This window comes from Canis aureus, chromosome 11 (genome assembly GCF_053574225.1).
Source record: "Canis aureus isolate CA01 chromosome 11, VMU_Caureus_v.1.0, whole genome shotgun sequence".
Taxonomy (NCBI): domain Eukaryota; kingdom Metazoa; phylum Chordata; class Mammalia; order Carnivora; family Canidae; genus Canis; species Canis aureus.
Window position 1 is genome coordinate 67,209,224 of NC_135621.1, and position 24,235 is coordinate 67,233,458.

The 24,235-nt window shown below is 40.9% G+C and overlaps 1 protein-coding gene and 1 long non-coding RNA gene across 3 annotated transcripts in view; one reads left to right on the plus strand and one right to left on the minus strand.

Moving 5' to 3' along the window:
• SERTAD2 (SERTA domain containing 2) overlaps positions 1–24,235 on the minus strand; it is a 114,081-nt gene that overhangs the window by 81,508 nt on the left and 8,338 nt on the right. The gene's annotated exons all lie outside the window — the stretch shown is intronic.
• Positions 9,702–13,872, plus strand: LOC144323104 (uncharacterized). Its single transcript, XR_013388638.1, has 3 exons — positions 9,702–9,880; positions 12,196–12,363; positions 13,750–13,872. It is a non-coding gene; the product is annotated as an uncharacterized LOC144323104 (long non-coding RNA).

The window sequence follows — 24,235 nt, forward strand, 5'->3', positions numbered from 1 at the left end:
GGGATTTATTTTACATAATAAAGGATATCAGTTATTTAGATAATAAATTCATGAACTTAAGTTATTTTTAATTTATAGTACAGCTATAAATGTATTTATGAGATCCTAATTTTAAGGAAATAGTATTTGTTGTCAATCTGAGATTAAAAAACTAAAATCAGGGGGATTCCTAGGTGGCTCAGTGGTTGAGCGTCTGCCTTCGGTCCAGGGCGGGATCCTGGAGACCCGGGATCAAGTCCCACATCGGGCTCCCTGCATGAAGCCTGCTTCTTCCTCTGCCTGTGTCTCTGCCTCTCTCTCTTTCTCTGTGTCTCTCGTGAATAAATAAATAAAATCTTAAAAAAAAAACACTAAAATCAAGGCAGCTCAGTCAGTTAAGCAACCGACTCTTGGTTTCTGCTCAGCTCATGATCTCAGGGTTGTGAGATCAAGCCCCACATCAGACTCTGCACTCAGTAGAGAGTCTGCTTGAGGATTCCCTTCCTCTGCCCCTCACTCACATATTCTCTCTATCTCTCAAACAAATAAGTCCTTTTTAAAAACCCTAACATCAAAATTGCAGTAAAATAAGAAAGTTTTATAGTTTCTAGGTTTATTATCATTAGAGCATTGAGCAGATACAGAAAGTACTCATTTTTAGAAAGGAACTGACACAAGCACCATAAAGATATTATTATACCCTCTGACTAAATAAATCTACTCCCAGGAATCTGTTCGAGGAAAGTAACTGAATAAAAGCAAAATGGCATATGTAGAAGATATACAAGCAGCGTTTTTCTCGTACCTAAAAACAAGGAATAATCTAACGATCCAGAATTAAAGAATGCTTGATAAATTATGATTTATAAATCTAACAAAACTTGTATAATGCTAAATTTCTATAATAAAAATGACATAGAGATACAGGAAAATGATTGTTATATTTTAAGTGCATATTGCAGACAACATCATGGCATGAATTTTACTTATCCTTATATAAATAGTATACTTGGAATAAGGCAAATGTCAAAAATAAAAACAGTAGTTCAATGGCTTTGATTAGGTGTCTTTCCTAAAAATAAAAACTTTAAATATTGTTATATTGTCTTTATACCAATTTTTAAATTTCTTTTTTTTAAAATTTTATTTATTTATTCATGATAGTCACACACAGAGAGAGAGGCAGAGACACAGGCAGAGGGAGAAGCAGGCTCCATGCACCGGGAGCCCGACGTGGGATTCGATCCTGGATCTCCAGGATCACGCCCTGGGCCAAAAGCAGGCGCCAAACCACTGCGCCACCCAGGGATCACCCAATTTTTAAATTTCTTTAAGGTGGAAGAAACTTCCTAAGGCAAGGCCACCTCCCATCCTCATCCCATATCATAACCTCTCTCGTGGATGGTTTTTGCCTAATTAGTCTCATTTGTAAGACAGCAGTAACAACAGCCTTTCTTCTCATTCTTAATATTTATATTAACTGGAAATAACATAAATCACGATCCCTTCTCAAGATTCTGAGTCCAGGGCAAATCCAGGCAAATCCAGGAAAGGTGTCCCCACACCCACATGCCTTCCTGAATTTTTGGATAGCAGAGCTCAGCAGCCACACGGGTTGGCTTGCAACAAAACCCTTCCTATTTCTAAATAAAGTATTTCTCTGTGCTCATAAGTGGAAATGCACTCAGATTCTCCCAGAGTTCATTTTATCTGGGCCATTAGATAAAGAATGCCTGACAAAGGGAGAATGAGATTCAGGGAAGTGAGAGCTGCAGATGGTTTTCCAGAGAAGTCTGTCTACTGCCAGGTTTTTAGAAATAATTTGGGGGTGGTTGGGGGGAATCAGCAGTTATAAGCAGGTTGCAATAGGAACACCTTATCATAAACAATTTTTCTACTGTTCTACGCTCAATTTCAGGGAAAAAAGTCTCGGGGAAAAGAGGTAGTTTTCAAAAAAATTTTTTTCCAGCTTTTTTTTCTGCACCCTTGCATTGTGAGAAATAACCCAAATCGTGGTTTGAAATGGGCCAACACAGATCTTGCAGAATAACATGTAGACATCGGGCAACCACAGGTCGAGCAAAAGAATTGAATTTCCTCTCCCCTGATCCAGTCGCCTCCCCTCCCGTTTCCTGTTCTCTCCAGTCACCCCACCACCATCCACTGCCCAGGTACTGTTCCCTCACTCCTTCACGCAGCCTCTATGTCTTCAGAAAAGCCAGTACATCCATGAAAATGCACCTGCTTCCAGTCCTCTATCCTGAGAACCATCAGGAAGATTCGCCTTCTTTAAAAGGCAGCTCTCTCCACATTAGCCTCTGCTTCAAAACACCCACTAACTGGCCAGATACCTCAGCGTAAACTTCAACTCTCTCCCTAGCTGGCCCATCCAGTGTTCCTATGTACACCTCGGGCTTTTCCATCTCTGCATCTCTGCTGACAACATTCCCTCTCTCTGGAATGCCTTTCCTTCTCCATCCCCATGATCCAGAACTCTACCCATCCTTTAAGATTCAAGTCAAAACGCACTTCCTCTAAAAAGCCTTCCATGCTAGCACGTATGAGTGCTTCCTTCCGCTGAATTGTCATCCTAATCTCTGCCTCTATTATGGCATTCATGACATCTCAGAAATTTTATGGTTATTTGTAAATAAACTTATTTCTCCACCATAAAAGCGGTGACAATAGCCTCTTCTACGCCCCTCACGACCATAGACTCAGCAAAGGGCTAAGTTTTGGTGAAGTTAAGAGTGTATGTCCATACTCACATGTGCATGAGTGCATGCCCATGCACATGTGTACGTAAGAAGTCCTCACTTGTTTAGGACTTGGAATGGGCAGGTGTCCAGGCTAACCTCCACAAGTATACTTAACCCACACATAGCTCGAGTGCCTCCAAGCCCTGGCTGCACATCATTTCCCTGAGGTGCTGTTGGGTCTCACCCCTGAAGAGATTCGGATTTGAGGGACGGGGGCAAGACCCAAGCACGGGTCGGCTCTGTGCCTGAATGTGCAGTGGGAGGGCAGAAAAGGTCTTAACAACCTCAACCTGAGTGTGGGGTCCTGGCAACAACATGTATGTGGCTCAATAGGGAGGAGGAAAATGAAGAAGATTTCTCCCCCTTTTCTGGGGAAAGAAGGCACCCAATCCCATTTCTTAGTCTTCCTCTCCCCATTGCACAGAACCTCACGATGCTCTAAATCCCCTGCATTTCCCACCTTCACCTGCCCCTTTCCCTAGAATCTCTCTGACAAAAGTTCCCTCCTATCCTACCACTCCTGAAACGTCAGTTCCTCTAGGGAGCAGAGTTCAATTAGATATTTGCAATAAAACATGGTCAGAAAGAAAATGTATGCTAGAGGGATCATTAATGAACCTTTCAATTTTTTGCATTACATGGTAAGAGCTACTATCTCCCGAGAGCTTACTACATCCTAAGCATGGGCCCATGTCCGGTGTACGTACACAAGTCTTAATTTAATCCTAGAGTGACCTTGAGAAGGAGTTATAATTATCCTCATTCACAGAAGACAAAATAGACTTGGCAGGTGAAGGAGAGCCACCTGCCCAAAGATTCCACAGCTGGGATGTGATTTCAAGTCTGAAGCATCAGACTCCAAACTCATGCTCTTATCTTCCCTGCTACATGTTAAAGAAGACTCTTGCTCCCCCTCTCCCCCCCCGCCCCACACACACATTTGTTAACTGTGTTCAGTGGCACTTGACGAGGATGAGTAAGAAGAACTCTGGTAGCAAGGCAAGAAGGCAGGAAACTGCCACAGTGTGACCAGACTGGTTCTGTTCCTGGCCTCCACTCCCCTGGCCACTGTTTCCATAATCTTCCCTCCTTCCTCTACTCTGACCCTCAGATTCTATGAGCACAGATAATGCCTCCCGTGGCAGCAGCATCTGGGTCTGGTTAAAAGGGGAAAACTGGGGCAAGAGCAACAGCCATTTGTGTATAGGGTTGCTTATAATTAGACTGCCCTATTTGAAATGCATCAGTAAAAGTGCAATTAGTAGTTTCATTTCTTAGATTTCTGTTATATCTCACTTTGTGAAAGACTTGGGTTAAGACCTAAATCTTAGAAATAATATCCTGAGAGGAGTTAAGGAGAAAAAATATGTACTGAATGTGGGTCCTGGTTGTGAAACAACAGGCCTATATTATCCAAAAATGTTTTTATTTATCTAGGGACACTAACCCTTAGCAAAGGTAAATATCACTTCAAAAGAAAAAAAAAAAAGATTAGTCCGGACAAACTATAAAAAGAGCCTTAATTTATTTTCTAACATCCTTCACTCTGTTGGCAGAGATTCTCAGCCACTTTCGTGAAGACTTCACATGTCCACTTAAATCAGAGCTTGTTCTACAGGCATATCCTCCAGGGTCCAGCAATCTTTGCCTAATCTGTTGCGACCAAGCTGGGATAATGCTCTTCTCTCAGGGCACACACTCTTGCACACACAAACCCAGAGTGTGTGAACCTCTGCCAAGGAACGAGAGGAAAGTCCTGTTGGAAGACCAGGCACATCTGCAGCTCAGCTCCACCGCTCTGCAGTCATCCTGACAACTGAGAACCGGGGAATAAACACTCCTCTTGGCTTATGGCGCGGGGATGGAGGTTGAAGGCCATGATTAGTAGCCGAGAATTCACACCTCAACGGACTCGGTTCCTAACAGACAAAACTGAAATGATTTAGGTCTTTGTGGTTTTCTAAATGTCCTCATTCCAAGTCTCAGAACATAAGGAAGCACAGTAGATGGTGCTCATGTACATACAGAACATGACTGATGGTCCTGATCAGAAGTGGGAGAGCCTGAGCTCGGCCTGCAGCAAGAGGGCCAAAGAGGTAAACACAAAAGAGTCCGCAGCTTGGTAACTGTCTCGAATTCCTTACAATTCATCTAGCTTCATGGGAAAAGCAAATCCTAGGAGTCACGCAATCTAGACTAGTCTTCGCTTTGGTACAGTTAGTTACTGATCTTTTCTGTCCCTGGGTTTTCTTACCTATGAAATACAAATCTTAGGACCTCGGTGGGCTTAGTTCAGTGTCACAGAGATAAAATTTGGCCACTTATAACACACGACCATAAGTAAGAAAATCCAGTAATGCTGAAATCTCATTGCTATTTCTTCTTTCATTTGTAGTCACCAGAGTTTTAAGATTTAATAACAGCAGAAAGAATCAGAAATGGTTTTAGTCTCCATTTAAGTCCTCACTCAAGTCACTTTTCACTCTGTTCCCCTTCCAGAAAATAAGGATATAGGAACAGCTTCTACAGAAAGGTTCCTAAGTCTCAAATAACTAAGTACTACATGAAGTTTTGAATTTAAAAAGTTTCCTGGTCATAATTTTTACTGCCTTCGCCACGTCAGTAATGAGGAGGAGGAAAACGCACCTGAAGTATTTGAATTCCTACCTCAACTTGTGATAGAACCAAAGGAACCACAGCCCAAAAAGCAGAAGAGGTTGGACAAATACATCCCGCATCCAGTATAAAGAGGGGAACGCTGGAGGGTGGCTCCTCCCTTCTCAACACCCCATCTTACTAAACCAGAGACTAGCAATACTAGCAAAAGTCAGAGAACTGGACTTGTAACTAACAAACACAGAGAAAAGTGCATAAATACAGATGGACCGAGTTGCATATTATAGAGCGACATCCCCACCCAGGTCAAGAAATAGAATATCGCCAGCATCCCAGAGGCACCCTCCCCACTAGACACCCCTCCTCGACCCCCACTAAAATGTATGGATCCTGGTGTATCCTGGTGCACAAGAGCTGTGCCTTCTCTAGGGCAGCAGTCGTCAAGCATAGTCCAATGAACACCTGGAGTGGAGAAGGGGTCCCAGGATCCCAGACCCCTTCACTACTGAAAAACTGGAAAACTGAGGGGGCACCTGGGTGGCTCAATCGGTTAAGCGTCTGCCTTGCACTCAGGTCATGATCTTAGAATCCTGGGATCAAGCCCCATGTCAGGCTCCCTGCTCAGCGGGGGGTCTGCTTCTCCCTCTCCCCCCAGCCCCCTCCCCCCAGGCTCGTGCCTGCCCCCCCACCCCACTTCCAGCCCTCTCAAATAAATAAATAAAATCTTAAAAAAAAAAAATTGGAAAACTGGGATGGGTTCAAATGACATGAACAAAGGCAGGAGTACCAAACTGCACAAGCAATCACTGTGTTCCTCACCTCCGCACACTAAGGAAAACATGCCAGCTTCGCATTAAAACGGAGCAGTAAAAATATTAATTTTGTTCCATCTCTACCCTTGAGAACATGTCTTTTTAATATTCTGTGACAAAACGCGAGAGTACACATAAAGCACTTCTGCTGCATACCAAGGTTCGAAGGTTGCCTGGAGAAAGACACTTGGGCAATTGTTTGCCTTTGAGCTGACGGTGGCTGCTTTTTTCACGGGACACCATTTTTACTGAAGGAATGACAGCCAGACGAACTCTGGTTATTGAGACTTGAGTATCTGGCAGACAAGGAAGCCTATCACTTCAGAAAAACAACTGACAGTTTTGGTGCCAGTGATAAAATTCGGGCTTTCAAGTGAAAATCGGAATTTTGGAAAACTTGTATCTGCCACTAGGGTGCTTGACAGCTTCCCAATACTTAAACAGTCTTCTAATGAGATCAGTAGTGGAGTTAAAGAATGTGACATCTTAATGTTGTATAATGAAACGTGTCAACAATGAAAAGATCCGCATAATTCAGTAAACTAGTATTTTCCAAATAATTGGATGTTTGGTGTTACAAAATCATGCATGAGTAAAAATCTATGCAACGTGCAAGACGAACTAAGATATTTTAATTAATAAATAACTACAAACTCATTGACATGGTTTCAGGTTTCATACTGCTACCGAGTTTTAAGAAACTACCATTTGTGGGGCACCTGGGTGGCTCTGTGGTTGAGCGTCTGCCTTCGGCTCAGGTCATGATCCTGGGGTCCTGGGGTCAAGTCTCACATCAGGCTCCCCAGAGGGACCCTGCCTCTCTCTCTGCCTGTGTCTCTGCCCTTCTCTCTGTGTCTGTCATGAATAAATATTTTAAATATAAAAAATATTATAAATTATAATATTTATATATAAATTATAAAAAATATTATAAATATAAAAAATATAAAATATTTTGTTAAAAAAAGAAAGAAAACTACCATTTGTAGTTTTAGTTGGACATCAAAGAAGAATATCTATAATTGTTCGAAAAGGTTATTAAAATACTCCTTTTTCAACTACATACTTGTGCAAGGCCACATTTTCTTCATCACTTCAACCAAAACAACATACCACAACAGATGAATGCAAAGGTGCAGATATAAGGACCCAGTTGTCTTCTATTAAGCTAGACATTAAGTAGATTTGCACAACTATAAAACGATGCCACTCTTCTCACTAATGTTTGGTTTGTTTTGGTAAAATTTAGTTATCTTTCATATAAAATGTTACTTATGTCAACACATAATGGGTTTTCAATGAGTAAACAAATATTCTTTAAATTTCTCTGTTTTCTAATAAGGCAGATGATACCATTAGCTATAATCCACATAAACAAAAGTTCTTTGAGGTCCTCCATAATTCGTAAAAGTATTAAGTGAGATCAAAAGGTTTGAAGAACTGCTGCCTGAAGGTATAATCTGGGAGTGAAACTGCTAGGTCACAGGATATCTTATCTTCAGCTTCGCGAGATACCACCAGACCTATTCCTAACACAGTTGTACCAGTTTACACTCCCACGACAGTTCTTTGTATTCTGAATATGAGTCCTTCGTTGTAGCTGTCCTAAATGCTTTTCCCAATCTGTTTGTCCCATCTTTGTAATGAACGGAAGTTAATCAATCGTAGTCCAATTTATCAGTCTTTTCCTTTATGGTCAGTACATTTTGTGTCTTGTTTATGAAATCTCTCCATATTCCTGACTCTGTATTCTCCAATATGCTCTCCTAAACATTTCACCGCTTTGCATTTCGCAAGTGAGATTCATGGCACTGCATGCTTATCGGTTTAGGACCTCTATGAGCTCTACTAGTCCTCTCTGCATTTCCATGTCTCATTCAGGAGTCATTCCATACCTTGGCTTTTCAACTGGCTCTTGGTAAGTAAATATATCCTCCGTCTCTTTATAATGTTACAGTGATCAGCAAAGCTGCCCTTCACGCTGCCACAACGAGGTTTTCAAGAAAGTCGTGTTGATGCTTTAAGAGAGAATTGAAAGCACTTTGGGAAATTTTCTAGGTCTACAGATTTCAGTATTTCTCAGCAAAAGGTAAATCTAAAACAGAGTGAAGTGCATGCTTGCATACAGTGCTGGTTTCGTTCACTTTAATTGACAGAGGTCTGGGTAGTGGCTCCAGGATTCTTCAGTAGGAAAAGCACCATCATATTCACCATGGGAATTGGGAAGGGCTTTCATGTCACATATTTGTCACCCTGAGACTCCAGCATCTTTTTAAAATGTAAGTTATTTCTTCAACAAGACTCAATAAATATTCATGCCCAAGTATCTGTTTTCATATGAACTGTCTGCTACTTTTAACGTCTAGCATAGTATTTTTTCAAACTAGAGATCATTATCCACTAATGAGTCATGAAATCAATTAGGTGAATTAAAATCAGTATTTGTTTAATGAACTACAATAGAATGTAATAGGAAATATCAAAATGCCTTAAATCATAGCGAAGGTGAATACTGCTTCATGAAAAATAAATATTTAACGTGTGTCTAATGTGCGTCTCGATGTAAAATGTATTTTTTACCATGAGTTTCTGTCAAAATCCTCGAAAGGCATTAGCCTGGCATGTTGTAGTGAGCACACATGCTACAGAATTTTCTTCGCAACGATCATCTCTTATCCAGGGAAATGCCCATCCACCCACCCACTTCTAGTTGTGTGGGTAAACACATGCGTCACCATGTTCCTACATGACCCCCACCCCTGATCCTTGCTGAGTGTTCCAGGAATGGACACATGACCTATATTGATCTGATGAGTTCCCCGACTATGATTTTTTTTTTAAGTTGGCCTCCAGAGAACTTTTTGGTGACAGAAGCTAAAAAATAAACTGCTGGTGGCCATGCTTCCAACTCTGTGGGGAAATGGTCTGCCAGGAGGAGGAATGAAACAAATGTGCAGAAAGAGGTGAAAGGAGAACTCTGACCACGTTCAGGCCAACTGCAATCCTACACTTCACATGCGTACCACAGTTGGGTGACCCAAGCCTTTCTTAGATTCTGTAAGTCAAGTCTCTGTTTTCAAAGTTACTTTGATAGGTTTCTGACACTTTCAATCAAGCAGGCAGACGTGCAGTGCCTGTTTTTCTCCTCAAGTCTTGGGGCCTGAAGTGATGAATTGAAAATTTAATCCCAATGAATGACGACTTGGGTTCTTGCCCTAAAAATCTATGGAACTCCCCTTCCCCCCCGCTCCACCATTTATCATCTAAGAGGGAAAACTAGCACAACTCAGAAGGAGGCTACAAATATGAAAAAGGCTGTTATTGAAATTCAACTTTGGTCTTCACTACCAAAATGAAATAAAGAACACTTTGGGAGAGACACAGTAAATGGAGGTAGGACCCTCAAAGCCTCTTAAGCAAAGTTCACATCTGCACCATTTATAATATTTTGCCTCTGTCTTGGGCCTGATTTGAAGCCGGTAGCATTACAGTAGAAAGGTACTGCACAGGCCTCAGTCAATGGGATATCTGTTTATTTTTTAAAAGCAAATCCAAAAATCATTCCATCAAGTTCTGAGGCCCTGGAGACTTGAGGGAGGGCAGCACTGCCTGATTACAACCAAGTACTGCTGAGTGAGATTCAAGGACTTGGAGGCAGAAACGTGAGAGAATGGAGAGAGACTGGCTGAAGAGCAAAACCTGGAGCTCACAGAGGTGAGTACGAGCCAAGTCAAGACACGGGGAAATTGAACACAGCTTTTAAATTAAAGAGAAACGCCTCTTCCTCTAAGAATGTAACATAGCTTCCTCCTGTCTGTGCTTTACTGGAGGCTAGTTTGCCCTTGAAATTTATAATCCAGCTGCCTTTGTGTGTGTACCTGAACATTTCATGCACAATACTGCACAAACTGACCCACTTACACAATGCAGTTTGTTCAGCTTTGGAAACAGCTACTGAGAAAGACAAGTTTAATTCTGGTGCTAGGAAGGTCTATAAAGGCATTCCATGAGTGTTTTTGTTGGCAAAGTAATCTCTTATATAATGGGACTTGTAATTATTCTGATCATTTTCTGCATTCCCTATCAATTCAGCTTGACTTGGAGACTGCCCAAATCATGAGAGGCTTCAAAAAGGTTCTCCAGGTTTTCAGCTGAAGAGCACTCATGGAGGGCTAGCAAGTGTGTGACATGCTTGCCGTCAGCTCCTTGAAAATGTATGCCGAGGAATTAAAAGTAATCAGCAGAGCTTTTATAACAAGGTACAATAATATATGATGTTCTCAGTCAAAACTTGTAGGGACAACACCCAAAGAAAAATCTGCTGTTAACAATTTCATTTGCTTTTTTTTTTTTTTTTGGTCCAGATTTTTTAAATTACTCACTTGAGAGAGGGAGAGTGTACACGAGCGAGAACAAGAGCAGTGGGGGAGCGGGAGAGAAAGAAGCAGACTCTGCTGAGCAGGGAAGCAGGGAGCCCAACGTGGGGCTCGATCCCAGGACCCCGGGATCGTGACGTGAGCTGAAGGCAGACATTTAACTGACTGAGCCACCCAGGTGCTTCTCGTTTGCTTTCAATTTACTTTTATTTTTTTTAAGATGTTATTTATTTATTCATGGGAGACACAGAGACACAAGCAGAGGGAGAAGCAGGGTCCCTTTGGGGAGCCCGATGCAGGACTCGATCCCAGGACCCCAGGATCACGTCCTAAGCCGAAGGCAGATGCTCAACCACTGAGCCACCCAGGCGTCCTTTCAATTTACTTTTAATCTTTATACCTCAGTTTCTCAGGGAGGAACAGCATTTTTCTGAAACTTTCCAAAGTGGTCACAATTGTCATTTCTTCATACAGATAGAAGGTTATATAACAAAGAGCTTCTTCATAAATGTTTCCAGAAGGCCGAGGCCAAATCTGAGTTATCCATGAATTGATCTATGACAGTCCTGGTCTTTCAAATGTCTGAACACCGAGCACTGGGTGCGCCTTAGCTTGAATGAAGTCTCCCCCGTTGGTTCCCACACTCCTGTGGCTCTGGGTCCAGCACCGGGCTCTGCACAGGGCAGGCACTCAGGAATGTCTGCTGGAAGCTCCTGTCAAATTAGCTCCTGGGATGGCAATTGTAGCCTCTGTGTAGGGATGTAGACTTTTATTTATTTATTCATTTTTGGGAGAGAGAGGGGCAAAGGGGAGGGGGGCAGAAGGAGAGGGAGAGAGTGAATCTTAAGCAGGCTCCATGCCCAGCGCAGAGCCCAACATAGGGCTTGATCTCACAATCTTGAGATCCTGACCTGAGCCAAAATCAAGAATTGGTGCTTAACCGACTAAGCCACCTAGGCACTCCTGGGAGATATACTTTTTAAAAGAAAGAGCACACTCATCTGGGTCTGGGGAATGAGCCCTAAGTCTTATTTCTTTGCAATTAAATGAAGTTTCACTCTCCTAATGGAAGAGCTTTACTGTAGATTAAAAAAAAAAAAGTATATTAAAACTGAACGGTCCCTAAGGTTCATTCTGCACTACCATTCTGCTTCTAAGTAAGAAATAACAAGACTGCTCTTTTTTTTTTTTTTATTGGAGTATTAACTTCAAAGTCAATCAAGAAGCTGCCCTTTGATAATATATGTGCTCTTACCCTGAACATGACCTGGTCAGCAGTCTGGATTTGCTGGCTGGGGTTTTCTGGGGAGATACAAGCGTGAGAGGTGGGGCAGACTGCGAAGCTGGATGTCATCAAAAGTGCTTTGCTCCTGGGATGCCTGGGTGGCTCAGCAGTTGGGTGTCTGCCTTCAGCCCAGGGCGTGATCCTGGAGTCCCAGGATAGAGTCCCACATCGGGCTCCCTGCATGCACCCTGCTTCTCCCTCTGCCTATGTCTCTGTGTCTCTCTGTCTCTCATGAATAAATAAAATCTTTAAAAAAAAAAAAAAGATTAACTCTACAAAAGTGCTTGCTCCTGGCTTGGCGGAGGGAACACTGGGGCAGCAGGTCAAAAGCCAGGGATCCCAGTCCGTACTCTCCTGCTTACTCCTAGGTACCCTGGACAAGCCGTAAACGTTCAGAATTCTCCTTATATATAAGAGCGGAGAGCACAACCCCAGGAGGTGGCAGTGGCCGTGGCTGTGGGAGAGGATAATGCCCCTGGAGTGCCTCCAAACCGCGACGCACCATGCACCTCGACCTCGACGTGGTGTCATGATTTGTAAGACGTCTGCCAAATTACCATTTTTCAACAAACTCTGAATGGTTAAAAATAAAAAGCTAATACTTCTATGAAGGGTTAAAAGTAAAATTCCCCCTTTGTTTCCCGCTCACATCAGAACCCCCCCCTCCCCCCCCCGCCGGTGGAACAGAAGCCAAGACCCTTACCCAGGAGTCCTGGCCCACGGCCCGCAGGCTGAGCTCCTCACGCCCGCCCCTACCTCTACCGGCGGCGTCTAGCCCATGAGGACCCCACCTGGGTTGCAGGAGAGGCTGAGAGCCTGGGGCACGGCTCCCTAACCTGCAGGGCGGCAGAGCCGGGCCGTCCTGCAGGCCGGGGCTTCCCCAGGCTCCCTGCTGCCCGGCCGCTGGTGGCAGCGGTGACTCCAGGTGTCCCACATCGCTGCCCAGCAGGACTGAGGGGCTCCGACTGGAGGCCGGGACTGACCCCTTATTCCTGGTCACCCACAGGTCGAAGGGAAGGACAGTGAAAGTGTAGTCACCTGCTTTCTCTCTTTTATGTACTTGGTCTCTATTCCTCCGGCCCGCTGGGACTGTAAAAGCCAGCAGTATCATCTTTTAAAGGCAAAAACGATTTTTTCCCCACTCGATGAAATAATAAATAAAATGCAAAATAAACAGCTCTTTTGGTTCATGTTAAGTCATGCAATAAAATACATTTCTTTTCACCCCAAATGCACTTTTTTGGGTATATATTTCAGTGAGCTCCTGTACAGATGCTAGCTTATCGAGGTTGCCAACATAGTTGACTTCTGATTATCATAGCTTCATTTAAAATTCATTTTTGAGTGCCTACTGTGTTCCAAAGTGCAGCGCTAGATAGCAGCCTTTAAAAAAATCGTATTTGCCTTTTGGATACATGGAGTTTTAACTGTTTTTCTGTCAAGGCTAAGGTAAAATCAACATCAGTTTGCATTCCCTAAACATACACCTCAAAATCAGGGTGGCTGGCTCAGGTTAGGGCAGTCAGCAGAGAAGTTAAAGTACAAGTAATCTCTTGTGGATAATCTACACATATTTAAAACCCTCCCTGCCTAGTCCTAATGTCACAGTGAAAAACCATCTCAGAGTCACAAACAGAAAACTAAGGGTTATCTACAAACCTAAAGTAGTCCAGGGACGCCTGGGTGGCTGAGGGGTTGAGCATCTGCCTTTGGCTCAGGTCATGACCCCGGGGGGTCCTGGGATCGAGTCCTGCATCGGGCTTCCCGCAGGGAGCCTGCTTCTCCCCCTGCCTGGGTCCCTGCCTCTCTCACTGTCTCTTATGAATAAATACATAAAATCTTAAAAAAAAATAGTCCAAAGCCATATATGCAACTAACTATAAATCATAGAAGGTAAAATTCTTCCTTTTCACTTTTTGCAGCTGCCTGAAAATACACTAGAAGTGGCCACGTGAGAAAGACAACTATTTTACATAACAAATAAATTATATTCTTACCAGTGGCTCAACTCTCCTCTCCTTCCCAATAAAAATCTGACTTCTAACTAATAGAACGGCTCTTTCATGTTGGTTTTGTCTCTTCCAGTTAACAACACAAAAGAACTGTAATCATTCATTCTCTCAATTTTATGTTGCTTTCAGAAACCAAATGAAAAACAGGATCATCTTGTTAATAAATCTTTCCAATTACGCTGGGGAGTGTAGACTTACACTAGATTTTCCAAAAGGCTCTGAGACAAGGGAGTGGGTTGCCTTACTGTCAGAGGGTTCCCAAATGCATCAAGGCTATCTGATTTTAATGCGCAGATGTCTTAACAGGAAAAAAAAAAAAAAAAAAAAAACCTCATAAATCATCATCTCCACACATTTCAGAAGGGAGAGGAAGTAACAGAATAGAACAGTTAACAATTACTAAAGAAGTTACTTAAAACAGTGGGAAGAGAGACAAAAACCGTGTTTAGAAGGCCTGAATCTCAGTAATACCACCACTGGCACACTTTTTAATTCTCTGGACTTGAGTTAGCTCATTTCTAAAACGGGGAAAAAGTCCAGTTCTCCCGCTCATCACACAAGTTTCTTGTTAGGATTCTATGTGCAAATTCAAGGATAAAGACTTTAGAGACAGCTTGAAAGGCCTACCCCGGATTCCTGACATTAACAAATTTCCCTGCATGACGTTTACTCAAGTGAGGCTGAAGGTGACCAAAGCCCGTGACAGGCCTTCAACTGCGCTGCCAACGGAGAATCTCTAAAGTGGGTCTGCTATCACCGCTGCATGGGGTGACGTCAGGCTGTTGTTTACAGGAGAAGAAAGGCTGCCAATTTCCAGTGAGCAGAAGACCGCAGTGGCCAGCCTCCTTCAGCTGCTCGTGAGCAAGAATGGACTCTTTATGTGTGGCATGTGTATACATGCGACAGTCCATGGGAGCCGGGGAGGGGGGGCCAGAACACGAAAACTGCTTTGTATGTGTGCACCAGCACACACTTTGGGTCTTAGGTTTTCACTAAGATGCCTGATCAAAATTGATCAAAATGCAACTTTCACTTTTGTCATTCTGAAGAAAAAAAAAAATGCCACTCCCTGAAACTTCATTGTTTGATTTTTTTTTTAAAGTATTTTTAAAGCAGAACAGTCAATTCTTCTGGTTTTAACAGACTGCTCAAGTTCCACAAACATTCACTAACACAAAGAATTACGGAAGATCTATTTCAAAGCACAAAATAGATTCATCAGAGTGCAGTAACCAAGTTTTATAAGGAACGACTTCATTTTCAGAGTGGCTGGAGCTGCTTCCTCCTAGAAGTTCAGGAAGTACTCACTCAAGTATTAACACACAGCAACTGAATCCACTTTGGGGAGATATTTTGTTAAGTTTATTACTGTAAAGAGGGGGGAAAAAAAGGTCTGGCTTATTAACATATGCCCATTCATGAAATTTCCTGGCAGAAAGCAACCTTACATTAAATCAAATTTAGAAGGGCAAAAGAAAATAGGGACTGTATTCATTATATTCTTTCTTCAATGATCCATCACCTTCTGGGATAGCAGTCAAATCAGGAATAATATGGCAACAGATCATGTTTATAACTGGCACAGGAACTTTACTTCAGACAATAAATCTAGTGTATATCTTAACATTTGAACACTGAAGAAGAGACGTGGGAAATAGTTTTGGTACCTGAAAATGTATTTTCTTTGGTCCTGCTATAAGTATAGCTGAAAAGAGGAGAAACTACAGCTCGGTAACAAATGAGAATGAATTCTGAGTTCTGCTTTTGGCTTTGCAGCTGATTATCATATAATGCTAGATCAAACACTTAGCCAAGGCAAGCCTTAGTCCCTGTATCTGAGAAATGGGGACGATAACAACAAATATTAGTCTCCAATTTTTAGGAAAATGTAAGAAAAAAGAAGCTAACTAGTGAAAGTCTTATGTAACATTACAATACACTACAGGAACTAGAAAATAATGGAAACATGGTCTGGGAATCCAGCCTGATATTGGCCAACTCCTTTGAGAGTTGGGGAGGAAAACGTGTTAAACAAGTAGGAAGTGTTATTAGCACTTCTTTCATTTTATAGTTAGACATAACAGTAGCATGAAAAATATGGCACCAGTTCAACTTTTTTACGGCCAGTTCCAGCAAATAACATTGGCGACATATTCTTAAAACACACCAAGAAACCTGAAAGGCCATCTCTGGGCTCCTCCTTAACGTGGAATGACCAAAAAATATAAAATAAAATGAAATAAATAAAATAAAATAAAATAAAATAAAGGATGCCAGAAAACCCTGTAGAAAAATATGGAAGTAGGTATAGATTATACCTGAAAACGGCTGTCATCAGCATCATTCCTTCACATGGTGAAGAATACCTGAACACACAAGTCCACGATGATACAGAACAATGGTAAAATGGTGGCACACAGGAACATTAATAGTCTGACAGTCACAGATGTTTTACAATCACAAGTATTTTATTGACTGAACAGAGCAGTGATTACAGCAGAGCTTCCCACATCCTGAACCAGTACAGAGTTCATGAACTTTTTTTTTTTAAAGAAATAAAACTGCATATAAAGTAAAGTGGTCAACTGATAAAACAACCAGCAAGAGGAATAGTAAGAGAAACCAAACTGATGGTAATCCTCATACTTAGTATTTTTCCCTATCCACCTTACTTAAAACTCTAAAAGCAACAATTTGGGATTGATTTTTGTTGCCCGGCTGCCAAACTGACAGGATCGCTATAGAGCGCACTGAGAAAAATGAAGGTGTATGAAGAGGAGACAGTTTTAACTGGATGGACCAAGTGCCCGAGTTTCCACTTGACAAATCATGCTGTAACTGCTACATTCCCGTCCACCAAAACATCATCCACCATGCGGCACACTATTTAGAAAAGTCATAACACACGTGCTTGCTATACATCTGCTTCACAAACTGCCTCGGTGAGAGTACAAAGGGTTCCAAGAACTCAATACACTAATGCTCACAGGCGACTACTGAATCATTTCAACTTCAAAGACACACCTAATAAAAGAAAACTCAGTTCCATCTCAGTCACTGACTGAACAGGACAGAACTCCCCTTTGCCAAGAATTTCTCGCTAGTCATAAACACGTCTCTTTTCTTCTCATCACATAATGGTGTACTGAGCATGTACTAATACCTGCATCCAATATTCAAAAGTTAAAGAATAAATATTCCAAAGTGCATCTCAATGCACTTTATATTCCTCAAGGAAGAAGTAGGGATACTGCTAGCTGGAATGTCAACCCCTTGGACAAAAACCAAATGGAAAGCTCTGAAAAGGCTCTCACACCAACCATGCCTACCAGGGTACAAATGGTAATGGAAGATGAAGCAGAATAAGCAAACAAAAGGCTTCCACTTTATTTTAGGAAATGGCAAATCCATTTTTTAAAAAAACACCTTCTTATTCATACAATTATTCAAAAATAAAAGTCACAGTTTCTGCAAAGGAAGTGAAACTGAGGCCACCAGAGCAGTTGCCAGAGGCCATATGAAATGATCACACAGATGAACAAAAAGTGGTGGCAACAAGCACCTCTCCTCCATCACCCCCAATATAGATTCTTTGCCCATCTCCATCTAGTCATCACACAAGAGCAAAACATTAAAAAAAAAAAAAAAAAAAAAGAAGAGTGGTCAAATGCCTTGGTGATCCTAAATTAGTCCAAATAGAAAATGTGTCGGTTGTCATCATATTGTTCTCAGGGCGCATAAGTACTGCAAAGAACAAAACCAAAACTTCATGACCCACATCAGTGTAGCACACTCACCACTTGGTAGTCACTATGTTAGCGGTAACATGTGAGAGGAGCCGCAGTGTAACTTGACAATGCTGAGAAGACAGGGGCGTCCCTGTACTACCAGGTTTTCATGCTCAGTTGGGAGAAAGACGGGCTGTACCACCAACAGGGTCCATGACTTGGTTTACAATAAATCTAAATGTATTGGCTAATTACAGACAAATTTTCTGACATTCAACTTTTTACTTAAGATTTTATTTATTCATGAGAGACACATAGAGAGAGGCAGAGACATAGGCAGAGTCCCCGCTGGAAGCCTGCTGCAGGACTCGATCCCAGGACCCCGGGATCACAACAGGAGCCAAAGGCAGACGCTCAACCACTGAGCCACCCAGGCGTCCCTCAAGTTTTTTAATAACACAGTTCCAATACTCTCAAATGACCCTTTGCTTTTGTCCAGCTACATATTTTTTAAAAATCACTTCTCAAAACTCAAGATGGCCAGTAAGTACCCCCAAATACTTCATGACTCAGTCACACAGCATATAGTTGAAGATTTATAAATTGGATGGCACAATGCTCGAAGTGGCAAAATGTATTCATGGCCCTAAAATCTTCCATGGTACTGGGTCTTCTGCAAATAATAACAAAAATGATTCTCCAAGTATAATTTCTTTCCCACATAATTTTTAAAAGCCACTGTAAATGTATTTTTCTTAGCTGGTCAAGAATTTTTCATTGATCATGCTGTGATTTTCAGTCAAAATAAGAACTCCGTATGAAAAGTGAAAAAAATGACCCGAGATGAAAGCAGTTTGCCCTTAGAATCTATTCCATACAACTTAGACCCAACACAGAAGAAGCTCCAAGACAGAATACAGAAATGAAAGAATCAAGGAAGAAACAGAGACAAAGCTCTGGCAATTACTCTATCATTAAAGTCCTGGGTAAAAAGAGGCGATTAATGCACTGCTCTCCAACCCACTATCACTTAGATTTTTGTTCCATTCTCTCAAGAAGCACAGTAGAAACATTTCTCAGTAGGGAGTTATAAAAGTTGAGTCAATCTCAACCTCTAAGCCTTGATTGGTTTCTACGTGCCTGATTGAGTGTCTGAAGACAGGGATACATGCCGATCCAACTACTAATCCCAGCAATTAGTATGGCCAACTGTATAACTATGAACAAATGTTTCCTACGTATGACTCTTCACATCATGGCAAAACTCAGGCGTATTCTAGTTAGGAAATTAAATTTTAGTTTGAGCTTTTGGATCTTGATCTTTGCTTTCTTTTCATTTCTTTTTTTAACACTGCATAGTGGAAATAAAAATAAAATCTGGTATTAGACGGGAAACAACAGCCATTTCACTTTTCATTTTAGCCTCTGAGCCACTGGTAGCAAACCTTAACTAAACAGTAAAAGCATTTGTTACACAGCAAAGGGAATCTTGTCCACAAAACTTTCCGGCAAGGCGCTAAAATTAAAAATCTGCCCAGACAAAATCAAGTTTCATAAGCTATAATCACATGTCACCATTTTTAAAAGTAACCAATAGCAGTCTGAGGAAATGCAATACAAATTTCAAACTTCTTTTTCTAAAACTCTAGCACTTTTAACTAAAGTTATAGCCACAGCGTCCCTTAGCTGGCTTCTTAAATAAAATTATAACTTCTTTCAGAGTTCTGCTTTGATTGTGCTGCTTCATAACTAAATGTTTAGAGAACATTTAGTATAACATTCTTATACATTCAGATGTATAAGAAACATCAACACACACTTAAAAAGTCCCTTTAAGAAATATCTCTTTGGGAGCACCTGGGTGGCATAGTCATTTGAGCTTTCAACTCTTGGTTTCTGCTCAGTTCTTGATCTAGGGTCATGGGATTGAGCCCCGCGTTGGGCGCCACACTCAGCACAGGGTCTACTTGGGGTTCTGTCTCCCTCTGCCCCTCCTGCCTGTGCACGCATGGTTTCTCACTCTCTCTGAAATAAATACATCAATCAACCAATCAATCAATCAAAATAAAAAATATCCCTCTGGCTAAAATGATTCATGCCAGCAGAAGGTTTGACTTATAAATGGAACCACTCAAAATCTGACCATTTTCAGTATTCACAGAGCTTACTAGATTAATAGATACCTCAACAACAAAATTAAAGACAAAGTAAAAAAAAAAAACGTAACGGAAAAAAGATGAGCCAAGGTTCAGCATCTTCTAAGTCGGGAGAGATACTGGGTTTGTCATTGTTCTTTTATTTTCCCGTCATGGAGGTTAACAGGAATTCAATATTCTACTTGAGAGGTCAAGAAGGAAGGAGCAATAGCTTCCTTTTAAGAGTGATCGGATTATTTAGGAAGAGAAGTCAAAAACAGGGTGATGATCTTCCCATGTGATTGGCTTGTAATAATTCTGCAGAACTTCATAGGTGTTTCAGAAGTGCTTTAAAAATTCCATAGGGAGAAAAATATGACAATCCTTCTCTACATATTTTGAAAAGGGCACGTCTGAACAAAGACCCTCCAGTGTTCACACATATTGGAAAACACGACTTTGGAAGATGACTTTCTCACGGTAGGTGAAAGAAGGTCAAAAGCAAACAATCAAAAAAAAATAACTGCTGGTAAACAAGACACAATTCTTTTTAGAAAGTAGGTTCTGAAGAAGTCAGAGTAGCTAAACTATGATGATAAGCCTAGATTTTCCCAAGGTATCAAAGATCTGGGTTATACTGGACAAATAAGATACTATATTTCAAATATAGCAATTTATTTTGCTGACTTTTTCACAGGTCATGGTGCACTTATTTTATTTTAATAAAAGGGGAAAAAAACTATCTCAACTTTGTTGTTTTTACAGATAGTGACATTAAAGAGATTTCTGCTCACATTTGATCTGGATCTTGATAAATACATACCCACTGTTGACAGTTTCATTTCCCTGGCTCTGCATTAATATAAAGTGAAGCTGAAATATATAAGAAAACATAAGATGGGCCAAAACAGGTTAATGGAGGGTATCTGACCAATCTACAAAGCTCACATAAAATGTTTTGCCTTACATACTGAGGTGAGAGGATGCACAAGAGACCAGGTAAGGAAGAGTCACTTATTATGTGCTCACTAGTATGTAGTGTGACAGTGTCAAAGGAAGACAGAATTTTTTATAAAATGAAAAGGAGAGATATAAAATAGGAATTGGCGTTACTAAGCATCAGTTTTGTGTTTGTCGCTTTACCTATTTTATGTCAGTTGATAGTCACAGAAGTAGTAGACATCATTGTTCCAATTTTACAGCAAAGAAAACAGAGGCTTGGAGGAGTGATGAACACTGTTAGTGGTATACCCAACGTCCATTCCTCCCTTCTTCTCCCTAAGAAAACCCCATTCCCGGTCGCTGGTCCGTAAGTAGGCAGAGATGTTCAATTAGACAGAAAGACTGACAGATCACACCTGTGGGGAGGTTTCTGACTTCCTCTGAATGGCATAAAGTATGGATGTGAACTAGCTTGAGGGAGGAGCCCAAAACTAGTTGGGAGCCAGTAAGGAGTCTGGCATGGCGGGGCTATGCTAAGATCCCAAACGACAGAACTGACCAACCCCAGAGCCTGCCCTACCTCTGGATTTCTTGTAAAATAATAAATTTCCTGATCACTCCAGTGAGCTTGAAGGCAGTTTCTGACAGCATCCTAACTAATATAGAATTCTGTATCTACAAGGTCACCTGCAGTAAGTGGCAGAGCAAGTGTTTGAACCAACATCATTCTGGCTCGAAACTGGGATTTTTTCCATTAAACTCCACTGTGGCATGAACTTTGGTAAGTGACCTTTTTTCTCATTACATGATCATGCGATGTGAGAGCTAGGAAGGTTCTTACCTCGTCATACATAAGAAAATGCATTTATCTCAATAAAACGTTTTAAGCAAACACAGAGGAAAAACACATCATTAGCAAGAACTCCCAGAATTTCATGTTCTGAAGAATTTATTTCATATGCACTTAATATTTAGTAGAATATGAATTCATATGCCTTTAATAAATGGAATTGAGGTCTTAAAGAGCATTCTAAGTTATTATTAATTTTCTTATGTGTCATAATGGTATTGTGGTTATGTAGGAGAATGTCCTTATTCCCAGGAGATGCGTCCTGAAGTATTTAATAGTAAAGAGTCACGATGTCTGACACCTATTTTCATATGGTACAGCAAGGTATATATGTAGAGAAAAGAGAATGTGAGCATAAAGCAAATGCTGCAAAAGGTTAATAATTACTGAGTCTAGGTAGAGAGAATACAGGTATTTGCTGAATTATTCTTCCCAGCTCTCTACATGTTTGAAAGTTTTACAATAGAAAGTTTGAGTGTGGGGGAATAAAGCTTGAGTGCGAGGAAATAGTGTGTATGCACACTGAATAACCTGGCGGCATTAAAAAAAATTCTTAAATGAGGGCTTCACCCTGGGATTGTGCCCTGGGCACGGGTAATCCTAATGTGTATGGTTGGTATGCTAGAAAGAGCCTCAACGGTTCAAGTCACAACTCTGATAGTCCCAATCCTGTAAAGATAACTCTGAAAAATTTTCTAGACTATTTATTATTCATAAAAAATTGCCAGGGTTTTAAACTTAAGCATTATTCCAACAATAAAGAAATTTCCCTGAAACATACATTGGGTGACATAAGGAATATTCAATTAATAGCAAATCATCATTTTAACAGAACATATATTAAGTCTTCTGTGCTGTGCTCAAGACCATGGGGCATGAAGAGTGGAGCAGATTTAGTTCTTCCTAAACAAATCTATTCATAGAGTCTATAGTTCAGCATGCCAAAATTTAGTTTATAAAATGGAAAAAAAGGGGGGGGGACAATATTTAAGAGGAAGCATTAAGCCATTTAACCTCTTTTAAGAAAAAGAAGGTCTTACTAAAATCATGTTCTTTACTCCATGCCAAAGATGAGTCATAATCTGTTAAACTACAAGGAAAGGAGGATTTCTTGAAAAATATACAACTCTAATTCTCTAAATTCAAATGTGTACAATTTACTTAAAGATACTCCAGTGAGCCTTACATATGGAAAAAAGCTCTCTAAGGTCCCATATCTAAATTTCAGCTGACGCATAGGCCTCCTCAGTTCTATTTGTCTTTCTTAAAATATATGTGTCTGGGGTATAGGACGGAGGTGAATAAATGACAGATAAAATAAAAGAGAGAAATAAAAAACAAATGACAAACTTTAAAAATACAATTCTTATAATGGGGATTTTATCTTGAAAATATACCTTAAGACCTAAGTGGCTTTTTAAAAGTTTAATTGATATACACAGATTTAAAGTACATAATTTCGTAGGTTTTGACATATGTGTATATCCCTGAAACCACCATAGCAATCAAGATGATGAACATAACTACCCTAGGTGGCCTTTTCAAATCAAATAGATGTGAGATGGTTCTTGCCCAGATATAGTTTTCAGGAAAAGAAATACTTGATAGAAATTTTTATTTAAAACAATAACAACACCAATAAAGAAATCTATACACAAGTGTCCGAATACCTTCAACCGATAAAACATTTTATCAACAGATAAAATACACATTAAGGCTTTGGATTTTTTTTTTCCTTCTAATTTAAATCTAAGAGACAAGCACGTGATGTGTTATTCTATCGTAGACGAGGTCCAAATAAACAAACAGATGTACTCTAAAAACAAAGAGATGCTTATTAATACCTTCAAATATCTAGGGAAATGAAAACAAAAGCCATAGGCACACAGATTTTTGTTTGAGAATTTAAATACACACATATCAGGAATTTTGGCCAATTCTGAAGCAAAACAATTTAGAAAGATGGTATCTACGGATTATAGCATTACATACAGACTTGCTAAATTTGGCATATCAGGCCCAGAGCATGCCTATCTCCCAGGCAGGGCTGCTCCAGGCAAAACTAAGGAAGAAAGAGTGACGGCCAAAAGCCTCAGCAGTCTACACTTCTTTTCCTCGCCTCTGAGTGCTGCTTCTGCTTTTCAGGAAATTCCCCTTGTTTGCAGGGCCTCCATTAATATATCAGTCTTCCCAAACCAATGGAATAATTGTTTGGCCTCAAGAACCTGAACCATATCCATGGTATCTATATACACATTCCATTCACAGGCGAAGTTTCTGCCTCTGACACGGTTTGCTAGTGAATGTTAAGAAATGCCTAGGATGTGGGCTCCATTCCCTTTCCTTTCCCTTCCTTGCTGAGCAGTTGCAGTGGCTAGAAAGGGGACTGCACTGCCCTTAGGTGCCTAAGGCACCAAGAAAACCTCTTTTAAGGCTTTGCCCAAACTGAACAGGATACATGGAGTCCCGTGAAGGCTAGCCAGGGCCTCCAGGAGGCAAGTCCATTTGACCAAGGGTTCAGCTTACTGGAGCGGCCTGCAGGAGACTTCCCATCAAGCTAAATCCCATACTGCCTAACAGAAGAGATTTGATTTCCGTGTGGGGATATTTTGTCTCCCGAAAAGGGCTGTGAATACCATTATGAACAGGTGCCATGTCTTATTAGTCTCTGATACCCCCAAGCACTTGAATTCATTTATGAATAAAAATTTAAAAATAAAAATCATTATATTATATCGTAT